This window comes from Mastigoproctus giganteus, chromosome 4 (assembly GCF_048544385.1).
Source record: "Mastigoproctus giganteus isolate SK-2022 chromosome 4, ASM4854438v1, whole genome shotgun sequence".
Classification (NCBI taxonomy): Eukaryota; Metazoa; Arthropoda; class Arachnida; order Uropygi; family Thelyphonidae; genus Mastigoproctus; species Mastigoproctus giganteus.
This window is the reverse complement of record NC_143578.1, coordinates 195,338,405-195,356,587: the sequence shown is the minus strand read 5'-3', so window position 1 is coordinate 195,356,587 and position 18,183 is coordinate 195,338,405. Positions and strand designations below refer to the sequence as shown.

Below are 18,183 nucleotides of genomic sequence, written 5' to 3'. Positions count from 1 at the left end.
GTGCTGTTTGACACTAAACACACTCTACACTCTACCTAAACATCGTATGGGAGAGTTCCCTCAGGTCCCTTAAACTGGCAAACTGCAATCAATATCTTTACAAAGTCATAAGATCCTTCTTCAGTAACAGATCAATTTAGGTCACTGCCCAACACCTGTGATATTCAAAATTTATAAACAGAGGTTGTCCACAGGGAGTCAGTCCTAGGACCACTCATTTGGAATTCCATACTTGATCAGTGGATCACCAGAAGTTTTGACAACTGCGTCAATTTCGCCTATGCAGACAACTTGGTTATTTGCATTGCAGGAAGATCCAGGAGAACCCTTGAGGACTGAGCAAAGATTGTCCTGGATGACCTGGTAAGCTGAACCCTCACAAATAAATTAAAAATATTAAACAGAAAAAAAAGCTAATGATCTTTAAAAACAGGTTGGATTACCGCAGACCCCCTATAGTGCTTATTCACCCGAAGCAAATTCCATATGTGGCACAAACTAAACACCTTGGCATCATATTGGACGACAGGCTCAGTTTCCAACCACATATGAATAGTTTACCAAACAAAACCAAAGCCTTCACTGCAGCCGTCATCAGGTCTCCCGTTCGGACTGGGTACTCACCAAAAGAACCCTATCTCTCTACTATAAAGCTGTGTTCTTGCCAATTGCCTCCTACGCTGCTGGATCTGGTTCCATAGGGTACTAACAGTAAAATCTGGCCAAACTCCTTTTCATGCAAAGAACCGTGCTGCTTGCGACACACCGAGTATCAACATCAACTAATGCACTGCTGGTTCTTTCAGGGGCCCTTCCCCTGGACCTATATATAGCTTATAGAGGCTTCATCTGCAAACACAAAAAGGCCTACCAACCTCACTCCTTGGAATAGACTGCAATCCTGCTACAAATATCAAACAGGAAAAAATAAACCTATGGAATAAACTCTTTTCCCTTTGACAGGTTAGATGGGATGAAAGTCCCATTGGAGAGATCACCAGACTTTTTATAAGCCACATTCTAATTGGTTCTACCCATCCATGAGCACATCCTACATCCTAACAGAACATGGCGCTCTTAAAGCAAAACTGTTCCAATTCGGACTGGCGACAAATCCTCGTTGCTCCTGTGGGGAAGAGGAATCCTGGAACCACATCCCATTTTCCTGCCCCAACTACGAAGAACAACAGACAACATTTAAAAATAAGGTTCAGAACATCTCAGAAGTCAATCTTAAAGACTTAATTGAAAATGAGACTAACTTTCAAGCCCTTCAAATTTTTACCAACGACGTCTTCAGCAGAAGAATCCAGATGCTTCACCGCACTGGATAATTCAACAAGCTCTTGCTGAGCTGTTCCCTATGTCACCTACCAGTCATCCTGGAATTGAATTCTTTTGATCTCTGAGGTTGTTCAGAGATGTCAACCACTGGTGTTTTTTTTATTATTTTATTTATTTATTATTATTAATTTATATATTTTATTTATTTGTAATTTTATTTATTTATTATTTTATTTTTATTATTATTATTTTTGATTTTATTTTTTTTAAATTTTATTATTATTATTATTTTTTCTTTTTCCTTCTGCTGGTACTCAGGACTGGGTATCCTGAGTACAGGATTGCTGGTATCCACTGGTATTGCACTACCTCCAGTGGATGCAGGATTTAAGTGCACTACTGAGGTGCAGATAGTAAATAATGTCCTGCTCCACGTGCCTTGGGATTGGCACCAGGCAGCAGTTGCTCAGGTGTTGGCTGCTCACATTTCAGGCTCTGTTTACACAGATTCTGTAGTCAAGACAGAGACAATTTGCGGAGATGAACCCAGGTCCTGGAGCCGCTACAAACAGGCCACATACATAAATGTCATTGAGTGTCCATACATGCATTTCTTTTACTTTTGAGTCTTGAGAGTTTTGTGTTTTACAATTTTGTAAGAGAAGCCCCATTTTCTGCTGGAGTTTCTTGCACAGGTTCGAATGATTGTAAATAGAGAATATTTAGGGTCAGCAATGACCCTAAATACACTTTGCACAACAAATTTCGTTTCTGCTTTACGCTACCTTTATACTGTTAGTCTGTGTGTTCCCCAAGCCGCTTCTGACCCACCCAAAACTATGCTTCGATGAAATCAGCATATATCCTCGCACATCTATTATGTGCATTTCCTCCCTGTAAAAACAGGTTCTACTGTTAACAAGGATATTGTGATCCTGACATTAAAAGATCCGGCATGGATCAGCATTCAAGAATTATCGTAGGTTTGTCTGTATTATTATTTTTTTTATTGGAACTTGTGGTTTACTTACTCTCACACTAGCAAGACTTTACCTGCGGCCACTGCACAGAGAGGGACCATGAGTTCAGCACATGCCCCAAAAAGGCGGAACCGCCAATCTGTGCCAATTGCAAATCACAGAAGCTGCCAGCAGAGTACTTAGGGACAACAAGTGCCCTGTCTACTGCAAGGCTAAGAGTGTATATCAAATGAGAATTGATTATGGCCATACGCCTTAAACCATTCAATCTCAACAGGGTCAATTTTGTACAACTAAACGCAAAACGATCAAAAGTAGTAGCTGGACAATTTACCAAAAAAGCAAATGAACAAAATTTAGACATTCTCCTTATTCAAGAGCCATATGTACACAGCAAGGAAGTAAGAGGATATCCCCTTACAAAATTGTACAGGACAACAGAGAGACCGCCCCTGGGCATGCATAATAGTCAGAAACCCGAACATCACAGTCACTAAAATCCCCAGCTACTGTATATCATGGGCCGCTTGTGCCCACATTATCACTCCACTTGGCGAGTTATATGCAGTCTCACTGTACTGCCATCCAGGGGGGAGATATCCTCCCAGCTATCAGCTACCTGCAGAATATTCTCACTGATTTCTAGAACGCTAGGATCGTCGTGGGCGCTGACGTCAACTGTTGATCCCCGGAGTGGTTTAGCGAAACCACAGAGAGGCGAGGTGCGACAAATGGGCAACGCCTGGAGGACTTCCTGACAAACAGTTCTTTTACCATTCTCAATCAGCCAAACAACCCTATTACCTTTTCCAGTACAATGTGGGAATCCACGATCGACATTACATTGGCCTCAAGATCTCTGGCCCGCCACCTCTATGCGTGGATTATCAGGGAATGCTGCAACACGTTGGACCATAAGGTCATAACTTTCGAACTCCACCGTACCATAGCCAGACAAAAACCTGTTCGACAAACCCAACACAGATATGCCATACAGAAAGACTGGCCTTTATTCCAGACGATGCTAAACGAAACAGCCCAAACTCTTCAAACGGAGGAACTAAACCCTGACCAACATCAAGCGGCTGTAGTGAGCCTGATCACCACGACTGCAAACCGCTGCATTAAAAGAAAAAAACCCTACTCCCGGGGCTGTCCCCTGTTAGTGCGCACATCTACAGCTGTTTAGACATGAATCTAACATAAGGAGAAAGCTATACCAGCGAACATGACGTTACTGGCCTGCAGCAGAAGTAGACCAGCTCCGAGATATCGCGAGGCAAAAAACCAGTATACGTCCCTGATCCGTCGGCGGAAGCAGCACTCTTGGGAGCAACTAGTCTCCACAATGGGTAACGACAACCCCTGGGGGGGGGGCGTATACAAAGTTACAACAAATAAACTCCCGAGGGGAGAAGTCATCCCCGCAACCAAGGCGCCACAATGGACTTACACCAAGAAGTGGCAGGAGACCATAAACAATATTTTGGACAGCATGTTCCGAGGACAACTCACCCCAACTACTCCGGAACAAATATCATTATGCCAGGATAATGACACCTATGCTGACCTCTTTGAGTCCAAAATTGTTAAGAAGGCCGTCGAGACCATTCTTGAGGTGATACTTAACCTATTTAACCACTGCCTCAAGGAGGGATACTTTCCGCAAGCCTGGAGGGCTGCGAGGCTGCGCCTTATCCTCAAAAATACAAACAAGCAACAGGACTTCCCGGTGTCATACCGACCAATAGCGCTTCTCTCTGTGTTAAGTAAGCTCTTTGAACACCTCAGAGACAGAATTGAGACTTACTACTCGGCTTCAGGTCTGCAGTCACAAATCAGTTTGGTTTCAGGCGGGGCTGCTCCACCCAGGACGCCCTGGAAAACATTACTAGAACTGCAGAGACAACTAACCAAAAATACCTTCTGGTAATAGCAATAGATTTTGCTGGGGCATTTGACACCTTGTGGTGACCAAGCGACCTCGGCCCACTCCGGAAGGCCAACATCCCAGCAAACTTCTTCCAATGCCCAGGAGCTCACATCTGGTGAATACGGGCTTGGGACACCCAGGGTCCTGAGCTGGATATCATCATTCTTCTTTTTCTTGATGATTCCCTTCTCTCTCTCTCTGTCTCTCTCTCTCTCTCAGGGTAATTCAGAATTTTTTTTTTTGTTTTTTTTTGCCTGGTGCAGCATAAGCCTCAGGCTTCCTTGCACGATACGGCTAATAATAATAATGCATAAGGACGTACCTCACTAACAGATCGGTCGCCGTTGAGGCCCAATACTGCTCCATGACGCCATGGAGCTATACGGATGACCTGGTCCTGAAGGAGGATTCCAGAGCCATGCTGGAAGCTTCAGGCACCCATGCATTAGTGTCCTACAGAGTGGGCCGACAATAATAACCTCCGCATATCTTCTACCAAAACCAGTTCTATTAACTGGTATCTAGGGTTCCTAGATACCAGTTCCTAGTATCTAGGAACCCTAGATATAAGGAGACTTTCTAAAATCCGCGTTCATGGAACCACCATAAAGCTCACAAAGGAACTAAAACACCTTAGTGTCATATTGGACAAGAACCTTTCATTTACGCCCCACCTGATATACATTCAAAGAAAGATTAGAGGATACTGTGCCCTACTTGCGAGGGTCGTACGCAGGGACTGGGGCCTGCGAAGGAGAACCCTCAAATTATTCTACAAAACTGTCTTTCTGCCTGCCATTACGTATGCTGCTGGCGTGTGGTACCAAAAGGCCAACACCTCCGTTAACAGAAGAAAATTGGAAACCACGCAGCGGTACATTCTACTCACAATCTCAAGAGCTTGCAACACCGTAAGCACACATGCGCCCCAGGCCCTTACGGGGGGCTCTTTCCCTCGACCCTGAGATTGCCTACCGTGGTCTAGTATACTATCTCTCCAAAGGACGAGAAGCTACCAACTTGGACGTCATTGTGGACCCTGCAAATGACTCCAAATCAGAACGTAAACGAATCTCCATATACCTCCAGCAGGTCTGTAAAAACCGCTGGCAAGCATCAAGCAAGGGTGAAATTACTAGAAAATTTATACCCAATAAACAACTATTATTCCCAAATTTATCCACCTTGGCTCTCTCCCGGACTGCTTGTTACTATTCTGCTAACTGGACATGGCGCTATAAGAGACAAACTCGAAGGATTCGGACTTAGCGACACCCCCTTATGCCATTGTGGCCAACGGGAAACATGGAGACACCTAATGTACGACTGTCAACTGTACGAAGATCTCTGCTGCAGACTCATAACCAACACCCAACTAATATTAAAAGACTAAGAGCACCTCCTACTAACTGAAGAAGACACCTACAATGCTTTCACCCAGTTTGCACAAGATCTCTTTACAAGAAGAAGGGTGTTCCCACAACCACAACTGCAGCCATAAAGAGTCTACAAGGCATAAACTATGTCAAACTACGGCATGGACCTGATACCAACATAACCCCGAACAGCATAAACTGCCCACAAACAGACTACACCATCGACAGCTTTAACTGTAGTGAGTACAAAAAGCAAGAAATAAAGACGATTGGAATGGACTAGTCCTGTGAATGACTACTAAATAAATTGAACCTTTGGATACCTTGGTCGGGATGCTATCCCATGCATGACCTTCCACCGACTGATGATACAAGCCATGTTGGCAGTCTGAGCCTGCATCCCTGCTTGGCACACCTTTCCTTCCCTTTCCCTGGCAAGTGGGGAGTAGACAGTCCTCCTGTTTCCTCCCCTCCTCGCCATCCCCACTTTCCCTTCTGGTGGGACATGGGCATGCCCCACCAAAATCTGGAGTTGTCTTGCCTGTTGACTCCAATATTTCTGTCTATATATATCTTTATTGCAGGCAGTGATTGGTTACATGATTGCCTGATGCAATAATACCCACAACAGCGACAATGCTAGGGGTTTAACATTAAATAACTTATACAGGAAAAATTACATAAAACATATATTAGGACATAAAACGTATAATTACATATTTTACATATAAAATTAATATTAACGTGTGAAATGAAGACATGAAAAGCAATGAAAAGAGGATGGCAGTGACTCGGTTGAAGACGAAAGCTGGTCCCTGATGATGCGTCTTCTGTACGATTTGTCCTCTATGAACTTTTTGTATCCCCCCCAGCCTTCAGTCTCCCTTCCCCCCTACTCTATCTGATGCAAGCGAATTCCCCCCATTTTCCAAACCTAATTACATTAATCTAAATGACATTCGCCAATTAATATTTCCGGCCTTTCAAATCCTAACGCTATCCCCACTACGCGATTATTCCCCCTTTTTTTTTTTAGGTCCTAGCCACCGAAATCTCAGAAAATTAAGCGGCAGAACCTGCCAGATTAAATTTTAGTCTACTGGTGTTTCCTGCTCTGCCTCCACGGGGCGAAAGTGAGGCAACGTTTGGCCTCGGCAGGGGTCCAGCGGCTAAACGACCAGAAAAACAAGAACATGACGCTACACAAATACAATATCCGCACACTTTTAAATCTCTGGCATTTCCAGTGAACTGGCACACCCACAATGAAAACAACGCGGAGATGGGGGAAACCCCAATTGCCGTTTGATTCTAAACACACTTTACACTTTACGCTAGCAAGACTTTTGTGGATTTATTGGATGATTGTTTTCTGCAGTAGCATGTTCGAGTGGAAACCAGAGGGAGTATATACTCTTTATCTGATTATTAATTATGATAATTGAGCATTAAGCATCTGCAAATAAAGGAACCACCATAGTGTGCTGAATTGGAACTTACTTAAAGAAGTAACTACCATCAGGGGTTAAGGGGAGGAGGTTTTGCTTTCGTAAAGTGACTACAATGGTCTCACACAGTTTTTATATTCTGAACAGTAGGACCAAATGATGATGTTATCAACAGCAAATTCCAGATGGGAAACATTCAAGGAATTAATCTTCGAAGCTACTAGGCTTTTCATACCAACTAAGAAATACTGTTCAAAGTTTAGGCCCAAATGGATGTCAGATGAACTGATGAGACTCGTTGCAGAGGATAAAAATGCATGGCATGCATATAAATTATCTGGCGACACAGAAGCATATGATAGATATAAGCTAGTCTATAAGCAATTCACAAAGGAGGTTAGGCAAGGGAAGGCAGATTATGAGACATCTTTGGAAAAGGATGAAAAAAAAAAAAAAAAACCAGCAAAGACACTTTACTTATGTAAACTCCAGAAGTAAGGGGACGAATCCACTTGATAGTGATGGTTCGACAGTTTTTGATCCTGTTCAGGTAGCTGACAAACTGAATGAGCATTTTGCATCTATATTCACACAAGAGGAATTCTGTAGGGAAGTGGAGGCAAAAAGTTTATTAAACTCTAACAAGGAGCTAAATGATTTTGTAATAACTGAGAGCAAAGGGCAGGAGAAATTGTTGAAGTTAAACATAAGAAAGGTACCTAGTCTGCGCCGGTAACACAGTGGTATCGTTAACGCCCTCCTCACACCGGATGGAAAGGTCCCGGGTTCGAATCACGTCGATGACGCGAGGACCTTTAATGGGCTTTTTTCACTACGTGGCTGAGTTAATCTTGGGCATAGATAGGAAGGTTTTCAGCTTGGGGTTTTTCGTCCAGCAAAACAGGCAAATCGACCAGAGAACCCATGAAATTTACAGACAAAGTACACATCGGTAGTTGAATTAATATTCTGGTGACTGTAATGAATAGTTTAAATTGTTTAATAAGAAGGATCGATGGCATCTGCCCAGATATATCATATTGAGGATTCAGCTCTGATTCATACTATCTAATTAAATAATTAAAGAAAGAAAGCAAACCCTTAGTCATGATTATGTGAGCATCTTTGGACTCAGGGGAGGTCCCACGGACTGGAGAAGTGCAAATGTATTCCCAATTCACAAAGGGTGATAAACTGGGTGCGAGGTTTGCCTGTGCAGTTATTGCTCCTTAAAGCTCTTCAAACAGAGAAGTTTTTCCTGATTTATTTTCTGCTTTATTAGTTTAAATTGTCATATTAACTTATTTTCTAGAGTAGCTTTATATTCCTAGTTACGGGATACTTAGTTTAAAGTTTAACTTAGACAGAGATTTCGTAGATATTACTTAGTATCGGTAACGGTATCAAATCCACGTGTCACAAATTGAACGAGAGGTCTTTTAACCAAATTTAGTCGATTTATTAACCAATTGTTATATCAAATTATCTTCTATAAGTAGATTATAGACCTAGTCAGGATCCTTAGTTTATTCTAAATTGAGATAGCGAGATTTCGAAGCTAATCAATACTTACGAGTCCCTAGAAATACCGTTCGTGAATTCCCGCCATTTTTACACGATAGCATAAGCTTAGTGTAGTATACTGCATAATATAATATTGTCAATTAATCAGTAAATCTATTAATCTTGATAAACTTTATTGTCAATTAAATTGTATTTTTAACTCTATATATATAACGACTTAATCATAACAAATAATTAATACATAACTATAGTGGTACACGTGATACGGAAGTTGTATAAAGGGAACACTAGATACCGAAAAAAAAAAATATATATATATATATATATAACATAACTGTTTTGGGATATAACTTAAGGATTTAATTTTTGTTTTAAATTTTATTGAATTAAATTGGAATCATGACTCTGACCAGAGCAGCAAAGCAAAAGGCTCAGGCTAATGGGAGTGCTGTGGTTCAGGGGAGAACTGAGGGGGGCAGTTGCCCTCTGAATCACAGTCTATTAAAATGCACTGTTTGCTTGATGTTTGCGGAGCAGTCGGGTACGGGACATGATACTGCCAAGGGGGATGTCTTTGTGTGTGCACGATGTAAGGAGTGCAAGGAAATCAGGCGACAACTCAGCGTTGTTATGGGCCTTTATGAGACCTTGAAGGACAGGGTGGATGCCCTCGAAGGAAATAAATTGAGGGGCCCATCAAGCTCTCAGCTGCCCACATCAACGCCAGAGCTTGCACTTGGTCATCAGGCAACACAGGTGCAGCCCCCTAGGCAGAATGCGCTAGTCCCACAGGAACTAGTAGTTGTTGGTGACTCTATTGTCAGGGAAACGGGGAACATGCTTTGTAAAAAGGATAGGTGGAATAGGACCAGGGTATGTCTGCCAGGGGCAAAGGTTGATGACGTTGTAGAGCGGATATCATCTTTTAAGGGCACAAAAGGTGATATAGTTGTACACGTTGGCACTAATGATATTAAGAGTAGGAGACCGGCGGAATTACTTAGCAAGTACAGGTCACTGTTGAAAAAAAGCCGTGAATTAGGGTTGAACTTGAAAGTGTCTGCAATTCTGCCCAGACATGATAGGAGGGAGTATATGATGAGAGCCTTGTCTATCAATTCGGCCCTGGAGGGATTGTGCAAGGCTCAAGGGGTAGAATTTTTTTCAGCCTGGACTGTACTTGTTAACAGGAGAGATTGCTTCTACAGGGATGGGATACACTTAAATAGAAAGGGTGCAAGACTTTTTGCTGATGCTGTTGAGGCAGTGTTAGGTGGGTCGGAAAACTGCCAGTTGGGGGGGATACAAGGACTAATTGATTAACAGTAGCCACTGGCAGAGGTGGAAGTGATTCTTGCACTGCTTCTATTCAAATGAGCAGAAGTCTGAAAAACAAGATGCAGGATATTTCAGAGACTGCTGGTAGTCATTGCGTTACAAGTAAACACATGGGTTGTGTTAGGGTAGCTAAGAATAGAAACAGGTGCATGTATACCTGCGTGTACACCAATGCTAGGAGTTTGGTAAATAAATTTGATGAATTTGAGGTATTGCTCAAAACATCAAAGGCAGATATTGTTGGGATATCAGAGACGTGGTGTCACACAGATATAAGTAATGCGGAACTGGAATTTGGGGAATACAATGTATATAGAAAGGATAGACAGGACAGGAGGGGAGGAGGGGTTATGCTATTAATTAAGAAACACATAAAGTCAAAGGAAGTGAAGCCAGTTGACATCGATGGACAGGGCAGTGTCGAGTCAGTTTGGTGTGACATAAGCATAGGGAAATCAAAATTGAGAGTAGGAGTGTGCTATAGGCCTAATGACTCTGATGAGCATAATAATATATTGTACAGGGAAATAGAGTGGGCCAGTAAATCAGAGAGTCTTATAATGGGGGATTTTAATTTCCCAGATATTGACTGGAATTTGTGGTTTGGTCACTCGCACACTAGCAAGGCTTTTGTGGATTTATTGGATGATTGTTTTCTACATCAGCATGTTCGTGAGGCAACAAGAGGGAGCAATACTCTTGATCTGATTATCAGTAGTGATTCTTCATGCATTAAGAACCTGCAGATAAATGAACCACTAGGTGGCAGTGATCACAGTGTGTTGAAGTGGGATTTACTCAAGGAGGTAACTACCATCAGAGGTAAAGGGAAGGGTTTTTGTTTTCGTAAAGGCGACTATGATGGTCTGAGACAGTATTTAAATTCTATACAGTGGGACCAACTGATGATGTTACCAACAGCAAACTCAAAATGGGAAGCATTCAAGGAACTAATCTTGGTGGCTACCAGGCTTTACATACCAACTAAGAAATATTGTTCAAGGTTTAGGCCTAAATGGTTGTCAGATGGACTAATGAGACATGTGGCAGAGAAGAAAAATGCATGGGATACATACAAATTAATGGGTGACATGGAAGCCTATGATAGATATAAGTTGGTCTGTAACCAAGTCACAAAGGAGATTAGGCAGGCAAAGGCAGACTACGAAAAATCCTTGGCAAAGGATGCAAAGAAAAACAGAAAGGAGTTCTTTACATACTTGAACTCGAGAAGGAAAGGGATGAATCAGATTGGTCCACTGGATATTGATGGTTCAACAGTTGAGGATCCTGCTCAGGTGGCTAACAATCTAAACGAGTATTTTGCATCTACATTCACGCATGAGGAGTTATTCAGGAAGGAGAATGATGTAGGTAAAGTAAACATTGGCAGTGAGCTGGATGATTTTGTAATAACTGAGAGGAAAGTGGAGGAGAGATTGTTGAGGATAAACATAAAAAAAGGCACCTGGGGTGGATGGGATCTATCCAGTTATATTAAATGAGGCAGCAAAGGAAGTATGCAAACCCCTAGCCATAATTATGAGAGCTTCTTTGGACTCAGGGGAGGTACCCATAGACTGGAGATGTGCAAATGTAACCCCAATTCACAAAGGAGGATCAACGGCTGACACAAGTAATTATAGACCTGTTAGTTCAACTTTTGTTCCAGGTAAATTAATGGAGGCACTGGTTAAAGAAGCACTGCAGGATCATCTAGACAAGAATTTAGTTATAGCTCAGACGCAGCATGGTTTTGTTAAGGGCAGGTCTTGCCTGACCAATTTGATTGGATACTATGATGTAGTCACAAAAGAACTGGATGCAGGGAATAACTTTGATATTATATATTTGGATCTTAGAAAGGCTTTTGATACTGTTGCACATGGAAGACTGCTGCACAAATTGGAGCAGTGTGGCATTGGAGGCAAATTGCTGCTATGGATAAGGGGATGGTTGAGTGGCAGAAGACAGAGAGTGGTAATCAATGGACACTGCTCAACGTGGACTAATGTTATTAGTGGAGTTCCTCAAGGTTCAGTGTTGGGTCCATTGTTGTTTTCGGTGTTTTTGAATGATATTGATGATGGGATATCAAGTTTAATGTCTAAGTTTGCAGATGATACAGAGGTTGGCAGGGTCGTTAAGGACACTACTGACGCTATGCTGCTGCAACAGGATCTGGAAAGGTTGAACAGATGGGCTGAGAGGTGGCAAATGAAGTTTAACATTGATAAATGTAAAGTACTACATATGGGTAACAGTAACCCCAGAGCAATGTATCAACTCTGCGGTACTACACTGACAGTGGTGGAGAATGAAAATGACCTGGGGGTAATTGTGCAGGCAGATATGAAGTTCTCTGAGCAGTGCAGACGAGCTGCAAGAGTAGCTCATGGTGTCTTGTCAATGATATACAGGAATTTTTCTAGCAGGGATAAGGAGGTGATTATTCCCTTGTATAAGGCAATGGTTAGGCCACATCTTGAGTACTGTATACAGGTCTGGAGGCCTCATTTCAAGAAGGATGTAGAGCTGCTGGAACGGGTACAGAGAAGGGCAACAAGATTAGTAAATGGAACAAAGGGTTGCTCTTACGAAGAAAGGCTTAAGTTTTGCAAATTACAGAGTCTGGAGACTAGGCACCGGGGAGGTGATCTGATAGAGGTGTATAAGGCTTTGAATGGTTTGAGCATGCTCAATGCCAATGGGATTCTTCATCTTTCTCAGAATAATCACCTCAGAGGGCATAAATTCAAATTGAGGAAGGACGGATGTCGGACAGATGTGCGGAAATTTGCCTTTGGCGAGCGGCTGGTTGGTTGGTGGAACCGACTTCCATCAGTTGTTGTTGAAGTTGATAGCCTAAACAAATTTAAAGCTCAACTGGACAGGTATTTCGAACGAACGGAGGGGTGAAATGGGAGAGGGTTTTTTTTTTTTTTTTTTGGCTGATGCTGAATAAGCTTGCTTTCTTGCATCATATGCCTCTACTAATGCTAATGCTAATGCTAAGGGTGACACGAGTAATTACAGACCTGCTAGTTTGACTGCTATTCTGGGGAAAATAATAGAGTCACTGGTTAAAGAATTATTGCTTGATCATCTAGATAAGGCTGTATTTATATTCCAGACCCAGCATGGGTGTGTTTAAGGGAAGTCTTGTCTGATTAATTTGATCGGGTACGATGTGTTCACAAAGGAACTGGATGAAAAAAATAATTTTGATATAATATACTGGAATTTCAAGAAAGCTTTTGTCACTGTTGAACGTGAAAGACTGCTGTAGAAATTTGAGCAATTTCAAATTAAGAGTAAGTTGCTTCTATCGATAAAGCGATGGTTGAGTAGGAGAAGGCAGAGAGTTGTAATCAATGGACACTGCTCTTTATCGACTAATGTTATTAGTGAAGTCCCTCAGTGTTTAGTGTTGTGCCCATTATTGCTTTCAATGTTATTGATGAAGGTATATCAAGCTTACTGTTCAAGTTTCCGACGATACGAAAGTTAGAAGTGTTGCTAACGGCAGTAATGGCAGCACGCTACTGCAACAGGATCTAGAAAAGTTGGGCAGATGGGCTGAGAAAGGGCAACTGAAGTTTAACATTGAGAAATGTAACTTACTGCATTTGGGTAGCAATAACGCCAAGTAACGTACTAACTGTGCGGTACTTCACTGAAGGTAATGGAGAATGAGAATGACCTGTGGGTAATTGTACAATCAGTTATGAAGGTTTCTGTGCAATGCAGACAGGCTGTTAGAGAAGTTCATAGTGTCTTGTCAATGATATACAAGAATTTTGCTAGCAGAAATAAGGTGATTATTGGTTATATAAGGCAATGGTCAGGTCACGCCTTGAGTACTACATACATGACCGGAGGTCTCATTTTAAGAAAGATGTAGAGCTGCTGGAACGAGTACAAATTAGGGCAACGAGATTGGTGAGGGGAAGAAAGGGTTGCTCTTCCCAAAAGAAAGGTGAAGTACTGCAAATTGCAGCGTCTGGAGATAGACATCTGCGAATTGATCTGATTGAGGTGTGTAGGGTCTTGAAATGGTTTGGGTTAGCTCAATGCTAATGGGATTCTTCTTGTGTCTTAGATTTTGCACTGGATGAGGCCTAAATTCATATTGAGGAAAGACATTTGTAGAATAGATGTGTGGAACTTGGCCTTTATCCAGCGTGTGGTTGATTGCTGGAAGAAATTTCATCTGTTGTTGCGGAAGTTGATAGCATAAATAAATGCAAGGAAGAACTGGAGAAATTTGTGGGGTGAATGGTTGGGTGAAATGGGAAAGGGTTTTTTTTTTTTTTTTTTTTGGCTGTTGCTCCAAAAGATTGCTTTTTTGCATCATGTGCCGCTACTAATGGTAATGCTAATTAAACGTAATTAAAATTTTAATTATCATGTAATTTGTCAATGGTAATTTGATTTTTTTGTATCCGCAGATTGATATGTTTGTCAGTCGTTCGATATTTATGGATAAATACCGGATGTATTAACATTAAAGAGGAAAGAAAATGTCTTTTTTTTTTTTTTTTGCTAGTGACCTCTGGTGTCTCCATAGTTTAATTTTACAACTGCGGTACTACAGGCCTAATTTATTTTCGTGGTAGTTGTGTCTGGTTTTAATTAATTCATTAGCTCTTTTCGGTTTGAAATGTAATGGCCGTGCTGGGCATTTTTTTGATGTTTTGTGATTACTATGTCGTGTTATTACTAAATGGTGTTATTAAACAATAGACTTGTGTCAGATAATGCCGTAAGCCGGGTTGTCTACTCATGTTAAACCGTGAGTAGGTCGTGGCTGACCATGTATTTCGGTTTTTAATTGATATCAAAGGTAAGGAAAAAATAATAATAAAATGAAATGAAATAAAGAATAATGAAAAACATTTGGTCATTTGTTTTTAAGTTTGTCTTGTAGAAATAATGCGTTTCTGTTTCACAAACAAAAGTGGTGCTTTTCTTCTTTTTTTTATATCCTTGAATTTCTAAGAATTGACTAATTTAATTTTTACACTCCCAGGTAATCTGTTATTGTTTACTGTAAACCAGTCTAACGTGCAGCTGCCATAGATATTGATCTTTTTGGATCTTAAACGTACATGTTTCGGTTAGTCATATTTTAGTTATACAAAAAAAAAAACAAAACAAAAAAAAAACAGAGAATAAAATGAGATGAATAAATAAAAAGTACTTAATTTCTGTACTTTGGCATATTTTCAGATGTATTTTCCATTGGGAAAAAGCGTCGTAGAGTGAATATTATTATTATTATTAGCCAAATGGCGCAAGGAAGCCTGAGGCTTATGGTGCATCGGCCAAAAAGAAATTTCTGAATACCCTGAGAGAGAGAGAGAGAGGGGGGGGGGGATAACCAAGAAAGAGAATGATGATATCCAGCTCAGGACCCTGGGCGTGCCAAGCCCAAGGTGATTATCCCCATGCATAAGGCAGTGGTCTGGAGGCCTCATTTTAGGATGTAGAGCTGCTGGAGCGAGTGCAGAGAAGGGCAACAAGATTAGTGAATGGAACAAAGGGTTGCTCTTATGAAGAAAGGCTTAAGTTTTGCTAATTACAGTGTCTGAAGACTAGGCACCTGCGAGGTGATCTGATTGAGGTGTATAAAGCCTTGAATGGTTTGAGCATGCTTAATGCTGATGGGATTCTTCCTCTTGCTCAGAATAATCGCCTGAGAGGGCATAAATTCAAATTGAGGAGAGACGGGTTGTAGGATAGATTTGTGGAAGTTTGCCTTTATCCAGCGGGTGGTTGATTGCTGGAACAAACTTCCATCTGTCGTTGTAGAAGTTGATAGCTTAAATAGATTCTATTCAGAACTTGACAAACAATTGGAGCAAGTGGACGGGTGAAATAAGGGTTTTTTTTTTTTTTTTTGACTGATGCTATATAAGCTTGCTTTCTTGCATCATGTACCTTTTCTAATGCTAATAGCACATCATTAAGTTGCAGAATTTGTAGAATTAGTACTAGTTGCATACTCTTTGTAGTTATTTACTGAAAAGGGGTGTCATAATGGTAACAATTCACAGAAAAGTTGCATTTTAATTTGGCTCAAATTGTACCTACTATTACTATTAGGAAATATAGGTACATATTCAAAATGGTCAACAGATTTCAGGACTGAATTTGTTAAAAATATGTGAACATCAAATAAGAAATCTCTTGTATTTTTTTTTTTTTTTTTCCTAACGTGTGCTCACCAAGCAAGGAACAGAATCTTTTTGCATAACCATTTACCAAATTCTGGCCCAATCATGAGAGTGATGTCACTTTCAAATAAGGACATGCACAAATTAAAATTAAAAATGGAAAAGATGGGAAAAGAAATTCTGTTTATTGTGCCAGTACTTCCTTAGAACTGTTTGGATCTAAATTTGTGTAACATTAATTTCTGTTAATACCATTCAAATTTTCTGTACGTTGGAGTATTACATAAAACAGATGTAAGCTAGTTAGAGTTAGGATAGTCTTTCCTTTGGTGTCAGCTTAGATTGAAACAGAGGTCTAGTATTTTTTTTTTTTTTTTTTAATAGAAAGTGGTGCTTTGGTTGCACACTTGCAGAGGCTTGTTTTAACTGTTGTTAATGGTAAGTAATACTCTATTGTTATTTTTTAGAATGTCACTCTTTGAACTCTGAATCTGTAAAATTTTTTGATTTTTGCTGAAGAAATCTACCTTAGACAATTTTAATATTCAGTGAAGATGCTTTATCAAGAGGTAGGATATTTGAATGGTAAAAATGCTTCCAAGGTGGAGTACAATATCATTGAGGATGATGCAAGGTGTGAGAGACATTACACTTCATTATGCATGTGATGTAGGGTGAATTTTTTTTTGAAGAATTTGGAATTTTGTGAAAATTGGAAAATTGTACATGAACCAGAAGTATAGGAAAAGCAATGAAATTAAACTTTTGTTGATCAAGTATTTGACTAATGGAAATCATAAATGCCAGCAATGTTATATTCAAATGAGATGTGAATTACGTCTAATATCAATGGTATTAGCATTAGTGGAGTACAGTATCTTGATTATGATGCAAGGTGTGACACATTGCACTTCATTATGCATGTGATGTAGGGTGAATTTTTTTTTGAAGAATTTGGAATTTTGCAAAAATTGGAAAATTGTACATGAACCGGAAGTATAGGAAAAGCAATGAAATTAAACTTTTGTTAATCAAATATTTGACTAATGGAAATCATAAATGCCAGCAATGTTATATTCAAATGAAATGTGAATTATGTCTGATATCAATAGTATAAGCATATACAGTATTAGCATTAACATTTGTAGAGGCATGCAATGCAAGAAAGCAAGCTTGTGCAGCATCAGCCAAAAAAAACCTCCCATTTCATCCCTCCATTCGTTCCAAATGCCTGTCCAACTCAGCCTTAAATTTATTTAGGCTATCAACTTCCATAACAAAAGATAAGTCTGTCGCACCAATCAACTACCCGCTGGCTAAAGGCAAAATTCTGCACATCTATTCTACAACTGTCTTTCCTCAATTTGAATCTATTCCCCCTCAGGTTCTTAATCTGATCAAGAGAAGAATCCCATCAGCATTCAGCTTGCTCAACCCATTCAAGGCCTTATACATCTGAATGAGATCACCTCGCATGTGCCTGTCTACTCTCCAGGTGCTGCAATTTGCAGAATTTAAGCCTTTCTTCGTAAGGGCACCCCTTTGTTCCCCCTCACCAATCTTGTTGCCCTTTGTATTTGCTCTAGCAACTCTACATCCTTCCTAAAATGAGGCCTCCAGACCTGTACACAGTACTCAAGGTGTGGCCTTATCATTTCCTTGTACAATGGGATAATCACCTCCCTGTCCCTGCTAGCAAATTTCCTATATATCATTGACAAGGCTCCACAACCTGACCTGGCAGAGAACTTCATATCTGACTGCACAATTAACCCCAGGTTCACTTTCCACTTCCCTGAGTGTAGTAATACACAGTTGGTATGTTTCTCTTGGGTTATCGCTACCCATATGCAGTACTTTGCATTTGTCAATGTTAAACTTCAATTGGCACTTCTCAGCCCATTTCCCAACTTATCTAGATCCAGTTGGAGTAGCATACTGTCTTTACTGTCATTAACAACTCCGCCAACCTTTGTATTGTCTGCAAACTTGAACATTAAGCCTGATACACCTTCATTGATATCATTGATGAATACACAAAACAACAATGGTTCCAGCACCGAATGCTGGGGAACTCCAATAATAACATTTGTCCACGAAGAGCAGTGTCCATTGATCATA

The 18,183-nt window shown here is 40.6% G+C and overlaps 1 protein-coding gene across 3 annotated transcripts in view; it reads left to right on the top strand.

Moving 5' to 3' along the window:
- Positions 1 to 14,506: 14,506 nt before the first annotated feature.
- Positions 14,507 to 18,183, top strand: part of Letm1 (Leucine zipper and EF-hand containing transmembrane protein 1) — a 163,941-nt gene continuing 160,264 nt past the window's right edge. For 2 of the 3 annotated variants that reach the window (XM_090371114.1, XM_090371115.1), the window contains exon 1: positions 14,507 to 14,729. The gene's annotated coding sequence lies outside the window, so the exon portion shown is untranslated. The remainder of the gene's footprint in view (positions 14,730 to 18,183) is intronic. The other variant, XM_090371116.1, reaches the window with a different exon arrangement.